Source organism: Triticum dicoccoides, chromosome 4B (genome assembly GCF_002162155.2).
Source record: "Triticum dicoccoides isolate Atlit2015 ecotype Zavitan chromosome 4B, WEW_v2.0, whole genome shotgun sequence".
Lineage (NCBI taxonomy): Eukaryota > Viridiplantae > Streptophyta > Magnoliopsida > Poales > Poaceae > Triticum > Triticum dicoccoides.
Genome location: NC_041387.1, coordinates 596,328,015 through 596,339,674, shown reverse-complemented (window position 1 = coordinate 596,339,674; position 11,660 = coordinate 596,328,015).

The window sequence follows — 11,660 nt, the reverse complement described above, 5'->3', positions numbered from 1 at the left end:
CATTAACAAGGTTCATCAAGTCTTATTAATAATCACTTTCGATTAACATGAACCCAAAGAACCGTCGTAAAACACTAAGTTACCTCAATGGGGATGAGCATCTCCAACACAATAAGTGTTCCATATTTATTTTTGACAGTAAGTATAGTGAGTTGGAAACTTCCAATGGCGATTATCGGAGATTTTTCAATAACATTAATACAATTCACTGGGAATTGTTTCTTCAAAAAGTGCACCATATGCTCATTACCAATTATATGAGAAGTGAATTTGCTTTTATCGCAATCAATAACAGCCCCTGCAGTATTCAAAAAGGGTCTACCAAGGATAATAAACATGCTATCATCCTCGGGCATCTCAAGTATAACAAAGTCTGTTAAGATAGTAACATTTGCAACAACGACGGGCACATCGTCACAAATACCAATAGGTATGGTTGATTTGTCAGCCATTTGCAAATATATTTCAGTAGGTGTGAGTTTATCCAAATCAAGTCTTTTATATAAAGAGAAAGGCATAACACTAACAGCGGCTCCTAAATAACATAAAGCAGTTTTGACATAATTTCTTTTAATAGAGCATGGTATAGTTGGTTACTACTTCTTGAGCTTGCGTTGGTTTTTCCCTTGAAGAGGAAAGGGTGATGCAGCAAAGTAGAGATAAGTATTTCCCTCAGTTAGAGAACCAAGGTATCAATCCTAGGAGACAATGCACAAATCACCAAGACCTGCACAAACAATCAAACAACTTGCACCCAACGCGATAAAGGGGTTGTCAATCCCTTCACGATTACTTGCAAAAGTGAGATCTGGTAGAGATAGATAAAACTAAACAAAAGACAAAGTAAATATTTTTGGTATTTTTGGTTTATAGATCAGAAATTAAAAGATTGCAAAATAGTAGATCGAAAACTTATATGATGGAAAATAGACCCGGGGGCCATAGGTGTCACTAGTGGCTTCTCTCAAGATAGCAAATAATACGGCGGGTGAACAAATTGCTGTTGAGCAATTGATAGAAAAGAGCAAAGTTATGACGATATCTAAGGCAATGATTATGAAATATAGGTATCACATCCCTGTGAAGTAAACCGACTCCTGCCTGCATCTAATACTATTACACCACATATCGACCGTCTCCTGCCTGCATCTAGAGTATTAAGTTCATGAAGAACAGAGTAACACATTAAGTAAGATGACATGATGTAGAGGAATAAACTCAAGCAATATGATGTAAACCCCATCTTTTTATCCTCGATGGCAACAATACAATACGTGCCTTGCTGCCTCTACTATCACTAGGAAAGGACACCGCAAGATTGAACCCAAAGCTAAGCACTTTTCCCATTGCAAGAAAAACCAATCTAGTTGGCCAAACTAAACCGATAGTTTGAAGAGAATTACAAAGATATCAAAGCATGCATATACGAATTCAAAGAAGATTCAAATAATATTCATAGATAAGCTAATCATGAATCCACAATTCATCGGATCTCAACAAACACACTGCAAAAGAAGATTACATCAGATAGATATCCAAGAACATCAAGGAGAACATGGTATTGAGAATCAAATAGAGAGAGTAAGCCATCTAGCTACTAGCAATGGACCCGTAGGTCTGAGGTAAACTACTCACGCTTCATCGGAAGGCCATATAGAGTTGATGTAGAAGCCCTCTGTGATCGAATCCCCCTCCGACAGGATGCCGAAAAGGCCCCTAGATGGGATCTCACAGGTACATATGGTTGAAGCGGTGGAAAAGTGTTTTCGTGGATGCTTCGGGTGGTTTGGGGATATATGTGAATATATAGGACGGAGAATTAGGTCAGGGGAGTCACGAGGGGCCCACAAGGCAGGGGGCACGCCCTATCCCCTGGGCACCCCTTCCCCCCTTGTGGCCACCTCGTGGCTCTTCCGACTTGATCTCCAAGTCTCATGGGTGTCTTCTGGTCCAAGAAAAATCATCGCGAAGGTTTTATTCCGTTTGGGTTCCGTTTGGTATTCCTTCTCTTTGAAGCTCAAAAACAAGGAAAAAACACAAACTGGCACTGGGCTCTAGGTTAATAGGTTAGTCCCAAAAATAATATAAAATATCAAATTAATGCATATAAAACATCCAAAACAGATAATATAATAACATGGAACAATCTAAAATTATAGATACAATGGAGACGTATCATTGGTATTCCCGGATCTCCAAGTTTTTAGGTACTCCATCCTTGAAAGAATAATTAGCAAGCATGGTGGAAATTTCAGTTTCAGGTATTTTTCTTTTATTAGTAACAATTTCTTTCATGTATTTAGCATAAGGGGCCATCTTTAAAATACCGGTCAAATGAGTGCGTAGAAAGACTGGCCTAAGCATCTCAGCAAAGCGTTCAAATTCTTCATCATATTTTTTCTTAGATGGTTTGGGTGGGAAGGTCATGTGTTTCTGAACCTATGGCTCTCTTTCTTTACCATGTTTTCTAGCAACAAAGTCTCTCTTATCATAATATTTATTTTTAGGTTGTGGGTTATCAAGATCAACAGAAGGTTCTATCTCAACATCATTATCTGTCTCTTTATCATTGTTTGGAGCATCTTCTTGAATATCATCATTATCATTTTCATTATCACTAGGTGAGTGTTCATTACCATATTGAGTTTCAGCATCAGAAATAGAAACATCATTGTTATCTTCAGGAGGTCTTTCTATCTCAGGTTCACTAGAAGTATGCAAAGTCCTGTCATTTTTCTTTTATTCTTCCTTCTAAAAGTACTAAGTGCATCAGTATTAATTATTTGAGAGTCTTGCTCAATTCTTTTAGGGTGTCCCTCAGGATAAAGTGGTTCCTGAGTCATTTTGCCTCATCTAGTTGCTACTCTAACAGCATAATCATTCATATTATTGTTCATTTCACTAAGCAATTCTCTTTGAGATTTAGCAACTTGTTCTAACTGGGTTTGGATCATAGAGGCATCTTTTCCTACACCTCTAACATCATTAGTAATTCTAAATAACAAGTCACGCAAGCGAGCAATCGTATCAGAGTTTTGTTTCAATTGTTTCATAACATTTGAATTGAAGTGATCTTGCTTCATAACGTAATTGTCAAATTCATATAAGCATTGACTAGGATGTTTATTATAAGGGATATCACCTTGAGTCAAAGTTAAAAGAAAATTTACCTCTACCACTGGTGGTGGTGTGTCAAGTCCATGTATATCTTCAATAGGTAGTATATTCTTAACATCTTCATCTTTAATACCCTTTTCCTTCATACATTTCTTTGCCTCTTGCATATCTTCGGGACTGAGAAATAAAATACCCCTCTTATTCAGAGTGGGTTTAGGAGGTGGTTTAGAAAGTGCTCAATCATCATAGTTCTTTAATATAGTATTCAATAATGCCTCAGCTTTTTCAACAGTCCGTTCCCTGAAAACACAACCAGCACAACTATCCAGGAAGTCCCTAGAAGCATCAGCTAGTCCATTATAGAAGATATCAAGTATTTCATTTTTATTAAGAGGATGATCAGGCAAAGCATTAATTAATTGGAGAAGCCTCCCCGAAGCTTGTGGGAGACTCTCTTCTTCAATTTGCACAAAGTTAAATATTTCCTGTATGGCAACTTGTTCCTTATGAGCGGGAAAATATTTTTCAAAGAAATAGTAAATCATACCCTAGGGACTACGCACACAACCAGGAGCAAGAGTATTGTACCATATCTTAGCATCATCGTTTATTGAGAACAGAAATAACTTAAGAATGTAGTAATAGCGGATTTTCTCATCTTGAGCAAGAAGGGTGGCTATATCATTTAGTTTAGTAAGATATGTGATGTCTACTATGCAACCTTCTTCTTGTAGACTCGTGGTGGGCCTCCAAGCGCAGAGTTTTGTAGGACAATAGCAATTTTCCCTCAAGTGGATGACCTAAGGTTTATCAATCCATGGGACGCGTAGGATGAAGATGGTCTCTCTTAAACAACCCGACAACCAAATAACAAAGCGTCTCTTGTGTCCCCAACACACTTAATACAATGGTAAATTCTATAGGTGCACTAGTTCGGCGAAGAGATGGTGATACAAGTGTAATATCGATAGTAGATAAAGGTTTTCGTAATCTGAATATATAAAACGGCAAGGTAACTAGTAACAAGAGTGAGCAAAAACAGTATGGCAATGCTTGGAAACAAGAGATAGGGTTCATACTTTCACTAGTGCAAATTCTCTCAACAATGATAACATAATTGAATCATATAACAATCCCTCAACATGCAACAAAGAATCACTCCAAAGTTTCTATCGGAGAACGTAGGACGAAAACGTGCATCAACACATATGCATAGATTACCCCAATGTCACCTCGAGAATCTGCGAGTTGAGTGCCAAAACATACATAAGTGAATAAATAGAACATCCCATTGTCATCATAGATATCCCATTGCAAGACATACATCAAGTGTTCTCAAATCCAATACTCAATCCAATATAAGGAAACCTCAAAGAGCAAGACTTAATTCATCACAAGAAGGTAGAGGGGGGGAAACACCATATGATCCAACTATAGTAACAAATCTCACGTTACATCAAGATCGTGCCAAATCAAGAACACGAGAGAGAGAGAGAGAGAGAGAGAGAGAGAGAGAGAGATCAAACACACAGCTACTAGTACATACCCTCAGCCCCGAGGGTGAACTACTCCCTGCTTATCATGGTGGCCGCCGGGATGATGAAGATGGCCTCCGGTGATGGTTTCCCCCTCCGACAGGGTGTCGGAATGGACTCCCGATTGGTTTTTCGTGGCTACAGAGGCTTGTGGCGGTGGAACTTCTGATCTAGGGATCTTTTCGGAGGTTTCTGTATTTATAAGATTTTTTGGCATCAGCCTCACGTCAAGGAGCTGCCCGAGGGGCCCACTAGCCTTAGGGGCGCGCCCTGGGGGGAGGAGGGCGCGCCTAGAGGGCTTGTGGCCTCCTCGTCCACTTCCTGGCCCAGCTATTGTGCTTCGGGGGTCTCTTTTGGTCCATTTCGAGAACTTTTATTTCTGCACAAAAAACGACCCAACGGTAGTTCTGCTGAAAACTACGGCAGTCCGTGTTAGTTCTAATAAAATCATATGAAAACCATATAAAATTGTTACAAAAATGGCATGAATACTTCATAAATTATAGATACATTGGAGACGTATCAGTGTGCCACAACAACTTCAGTTTCATAGCCATGGAAAGGATCAGATTCAACCAAAGTAATTAACTCTGGGTTGACAGAGAATTCATAATCCTTATCACTAACAAAAATAGGTAAAGTAGCAAACTTAGGATCTCATTTCATTCTAGCATTCAAAGATTTTTCTTTCAACTTGCATAATAATTTCTTAAGATCATCTCTATCCTTACAAGCAAGAAAGTCTCTAGATACCTCTCCATCCATAACATAACCCTCAGGTATCTTAGGCAATTCAAATCTGGGAGAGCCAGGTCTATGTTCCATAGTTTTCAATTTCAAAGACTTCATCAGTTTCAGTAATTTCACCAGTTTCAGCATTCTAGCTCTAGCAAGTTGCTCATCAAGAAATTCACTTAGTGGAACATTATCATCAAGCAAGGTACTAGCATCATCATAAGCATCATTCGTAGCATAAGTAGCATCATCAATAACTTGCGACATATCAGAATTAATAGCAGGTGGTGGTGGTGCAAGTATATTCAAAATAGAAGGTGAATCAAGTATAGAGCTAGATGGTAGTTCCTTACCTCCCCTCGTCTTAGAGGGGAAAATCTTGGTTTTGGTATCTTTCAGATTCTTCATAGTTATAAATAGATATAAATCCCAAGTGACTCACAAGTATAGGGGATTGCAATAGTTTTTGAGGGTAGAGTATTCAACCCAAATTTATAGATTCGACATGAGGGAGCCAAAAAATATTTGTAAGTATTAGAAGTTGAGTTCTCAATTCAACCACACATGGATATTAAATATCTGCAGAAAAGTGATCAGTAGCACAATAATAGGATAGTTTGATAGTAGTAGTAACAATAGCAGTGGTAACGCAACAGAAGTGACAATTTTGTAGAAGTTTTGAAAATAGCAATAGTAATAGTAACTTAGCAAGAACAATATGTGAAAAGCTCGTAGGCATTGGATCGGTGACTAGATTGGATAATATTCATCATACATCAGTCATAATCTAGGGCGACACAGAACTAGCTCCACTTCATAAATATAATGTAGGCATGTATTCCGTAAATAGTCGTACGTGCTTATGGAAAACAACCTGCATGACATCTTTTGTCCCACCCTCCCGTGGCAGCGGGGTCCATAAGGGAACTACGGGATATTAAGGCATCCTTTTAATAGAGAACCGGAACAAAGCATTAGCACATAGTGAATACATGAACTCCTCAAACTACAGTCATATCTGGAAAGTATCCCAATTGTTGTCACCTTGGGGTTTACGGATCATAACACGTAATAGGTGCATATGAATTGCAAGATCGGATCAAGAACATAGATATAATGGTGAAAACATAAACGGTTCAGATATAAAACCATGGCAGTCGGGCCCTAGTGACAACCATGAAGCATAGAAAAGTTATAGCAACATCAATCTCAGAACATAGTGGATACTAGGGATCAAGCCCTAACAGAACTAACTCTATTACATGATGAATCTCATCCAACTCCTCACCGACCAGCGAGCCTACGAAGGAATAACTCACTCCCAGCGGTGAGCATCATGAAATTGGTGATGGAGTATGGTTGGTGATGACGAAGACCGGAGATCCCCCTCTCCAGAGCCCTGAACGGGCTCCAGATCTGGCCTCCCGATGAAGAACAAGAGGTGGCAATGGCTATGTATCGTAAAACATGATGGAACTTCCTCTCCTATTGTTCTGTAAAAATAGGATTTTTAGTGTCAGAATTAGGCTCAGCGGAGCATCGTGGGCCCCACTACCCACCAGGGCATGCTAGAGGGAGGTGGCGCGCCCTGGTGCCTTGTGGGCAGCTGCCCCCCTCCAGCGGGTCTTAGTTCCAGTATTTCTAATTTATTCCAAAATAAATCTCCAAAAAGTTTCATTCAAATCTGATAACTTTTATTTGTTCACAAAAACAACACCATGGTCGTTCTGCTGAAAACAACGTCAGTCCGGGTTAGTTTCATTCAAATCATGCAAATTAGAGTCCAAAACAAGAGAAAAAACGTTAGGAAAAGTAGATACGATGGAGGCGTATCAGCCGTGCAGTCCACCCAAACACAATCGAAACACCTGTTTAACAGGGTATTAGATTATGTCAGTCTTCAAACTCATTTTTGCCGCCGCTGTCGCCGATCGCTTAGTTGCATCCATGATGTCTTACGCTATAGCCGCCACCACCTCTTCCTCCACGGCTCCATCCTCCTTCTCTATGGTGTTTGGCATCCCATCAATGCTTGCCCACTTCTGGCTGGAGGACCTACCTCCTCCTCTACCTTAGTCGGCCTCCCGCCGTTCACCATCAGGATAGTCGCAGCCAGCCCCACGTTCTCTCAACGGCCGCCTGCTTCAGCCTTCTTCAACCACAGATTGCCACCTCTACGTCACCTTCAGGTGTGACTCCCATGCATGAGCATGCAAGTGGTCACTTCCATGCACAAGCCACCTCTACATCATCCCCTTCAGGTGGGAGTGGGACGACCATTCTAATGTCTGCTGGGCCAATCTCACCAACACGGTGCTTGCGGCCTCGTCCGCACCTGACGAGTATCCTGGCTCATCATCAGTCGAGACCTCCTATATGCTTCTCTTTGCAGCAAAGAGACGTTATTTCGCACAGGCGGGTCTCCGACTAGGCTGACCCATGACTGCTTCTTCAACCACAGAGGAATTCTTGCCACCTCTACGTCACCTTCAGGTAGGACGCCCATGCATGAGCATGAAAGTGGTCACTTCCATGCACATGCCACCTCTACATTATCCCCTTCAGGTGGGAGTGGGATGCCCATGCTAACGTCCGTTGGGTTGATCTCACCAACTATGGTGCCTGCGGCCTCTTCCGCACCTAACGACTCTCCTGGATCATCATCAGCCAAGACCTCCTATATGCCGCTCCAAAAAATTTGACCAAGCTGGGAGTCGAACAATACATCTCATGCTATAGACCATGGGTTGCAACTCGCAGAGCTAACGACTATTACTAATTAGTCAAGAACGCCAATCTTTAAGAACCAATCTGCAATGCCGATCTGAATTATTTTCAGAATTTTGAATGCAATTTCTTTTAAAAAAACAAGTGTTTTGTGAAACGCAAACACTGTTCAAATTTGCGAATAGTTAAAAAAACTGAAACATTTTTCGAAATCCTAAACACTTTTTTTGAAGGTAGGAATATTTTTTGAAATTCAAAATAAAAATTGTGCAAACGCGGATTTTTTGAACTCCTGACCAAAATTTGAAAACAAGAACATTTTTTTGTAAATTTGAATAAATTTTGAAGTGGGAACATTTTTTGAAATTCCAAATAATGAAAACATGAACATTTTTCAAAATTATGACACGCCTTCCTGTTTTTGGTACATACTATATCTGTCTATCACACCATGTTCTTACATGAAACTACTCTTCTTGTGTATCCTGCATCAATCACTTATGATGGGACACCTTTAAGTTGGCAGTGTGATATTGTTTTGCATCTTGAATATGATTTCTAGCATGTAGTGCTTCTAGTTTGATGAACGCTACCTATGATGAGACAATTTTAACTTGGTAGAGTGATATTGGTTGCACCTTCCATATGGTGTCTAGCTTGCAGTGCTTCTAATTTGTTGAAGTGCCTTCTGCTTAGTTACCACATCATAGGTGTGAATATGTCAAGTCGTCCAGATCTTCGTACATATTCCATCCTCGTATCATGACTTTGCCTTTCAGAAGTGTAGTGTTTGTCAGTATCATGCATGAATGAGTTCTCATGAGAAAATTTTATTCCTTTTTCTTATCGGATTGGCCTCACAATGCAAAATCAATAAAGCGGAAGGAAATTGGTAAGGCATTGCATGATGGTGGTCCTTCTGAGCAACTGAAACGGAGGGTCTCTATAGATTCTACTCTACCATCCTCCAAACAAGATTCACAAGACAACGCAAGGCTAGACAGTCATCGTAGTTGTGTAGATGATGAGCACATCTCCCCCACTCCACCATCATAGGTATTTGCTCTAACTTGGCACTATTATATGTGGTTGCATGTTGCGTATGATGTCTACCTTGTATTGCTTCTAACTTTGTTGAATTGCATCTTCTTACTTTACACATAATGCCTGTGAATATGACATGTGTTCCTGTTTCTAGAACATTCTATATCTGATCACACCATGTTCTAACATCAGACTACTATTCTTGCATATCCTGCATCAGTCACTTATTATAAGGCACCTTTAAGTCGCCACTGTGATATTGGTTGCGTCTTGCATATGATTTCTAGCATGTACTGCTTCTAATTTGTTGAAACACCAGAAAGTTTGAACTTGGTAGAATGATATTGGTTGCATCTTTCATATGGTGTCTAGCTTGTAGTGCTTCTAATTTATTGAAATGCCTTCTCCTTAGTTATCACATCATAGCTATGAATATGTCACGTCGTCCTGTTTTTCATACATATTCCATCCTCGTATCATGTGTTTGCCTTTCATGCGAGTAGTGTTCGTCAGTATCATGCATGAATGACTTCTGAAGAGCGAATTTTATTACTTTTTCTTATCGGTTTGACTTCACAATGCAAAATCAATACCGCTGAAGGAAATTAGTATGGCAGTGGATGACGGTGGTCCTTCGGAGCAACTCAAACAGAGGGTCTCTACAGATTCTACTCTGCCATCCTCCCAGCAAGATTCGCAAGATAACACATGGCTGGACAGTCAACGTAGATGTGTAGATGATGAGCACATCTCCCCTACTCCACCATCACAAGTGCTTGCTCTAACTTGGGACTGTTATATGTGGTTGCGTGTTTTGTATGATGTATAGTTTGTATTGCTTTTAATTGTGTTGAATTGCATTTGCGTAGCTTACAACTTATACCTGCAACAATCACTTACCCATAAGACACATTTAACTTGGGAGTGTGATGTAGGTTGCATCTTGCATTGTCTTGTAGCTTTTACTGCTTCTAATTTCTTGAAATGGCACTTGCGACGAGACACATTTTACCTGATAGAGTGATATTGGTTGCATGTTCATATGGTGCCTAGATTTCATTTCTTTTAATTTTGTTGAAATGCCTTTTGCTTACTGTTTTTCATACACATTCCGTCCTCCTATCGTACCTGTGAATATGCAATGTTGTCTTCTTTTGTATATATTCCATCTTCCTATCCCGCGCTTGCCTTACATCAAAGTAGTGTTCATCTGTATCACGCATCAACCAATTATGCAGAGCTAATTTTATTCATATTCTTGTGGTTTTGACTTCATAAGGCAATATCAGAAAAGAGGAAGGAAAAGAGTAGTTAGGGGATGTAGGTGGTCCTCCGGACCTACGCAAACAGAGACTCTCTAAATTCTGCACTGCTACTGCTAATGCAATTGAAGTCCCAAGTCTACATGATGAGTTCATCTCCCATACTCCACCATCGTAGGTGCTTGCTCTAAGTTGACAGTGTGATAATTGGTTTCCTGTTGCATATGTTGTCTAGCTTGTATTTCTTCTATTTTGATTAAATTGCACCTGCTAAGTATATACGTTATACATGTGCATATGACATGCCTTTCTGTGTCTAGAATACACTGCATCTATCTATCATACCATGTTCTTACATCAAAGTACTGCTGTTGTGCATCCCACATCAGTCACTCATGATTGGACGCTTTTAACATGGCAGTTTGATAGTGGTTGCATCTTGCATTGATTTCTAGGTTGTACTGCTTCTATTTTTTTGAAATGCCACTTATGACAAGACACTTTTAACTTGGCAGAGTGATATTTGTTGCATCTTTCAAATGGTGTCTAGCTTGCATTACTTCTATTTTCTTGAAAATCCTTCTGCTTAGTTTACACATCATAGCTCTGAATATGTCACGATGCCTTGTTTTTCTTACATATTCCATCCTCATACGGTTGTCTTACATCAAAGTATTGCTTGTCTGTATCATGCATCAATGAGTTCTGAAGAGCGATTTTATTCTTTTGTGTTGTGGGTACGTCTTGACATGGCAAAGTCAATAAAGAGCAATGAAAAGAATATAGTAGGGAATGGTGTTACTAACCGGGTGCGACGGAAAAGGATCTGCCCTCGAGATTATGCTGGTACTTATAGTGAAGTAGAAGGTCCAAGTCCACCGGCTAAATCTACAAACATAGTACCAGCATCTCAACGAGTTACTTGTTCGTTTGCTCCGCGACTGGCCAGTTCCCAAGCTGCCTTCACACCTATCACTACTTCCAAAGCACTGCTGACACAACAGGACTTGGCAAGATCAGATGAACCTCATGAGCATCAACACCAAGACGGTACCTGACCGAGTCAAGTTGCAGTTGCATGCTCCTTTATATGTACTCTCACAGTTTGATGTGCACTAACACTTTCCATATTTGTTGTTAAAATAGCACCACGGCGCAAGCGGAAACAAACATCAAGGATAATGCTTGACAGATTAACAAAATGTAAAGGAGGAGGAATGGAGATCCATTTTGAGGCAGG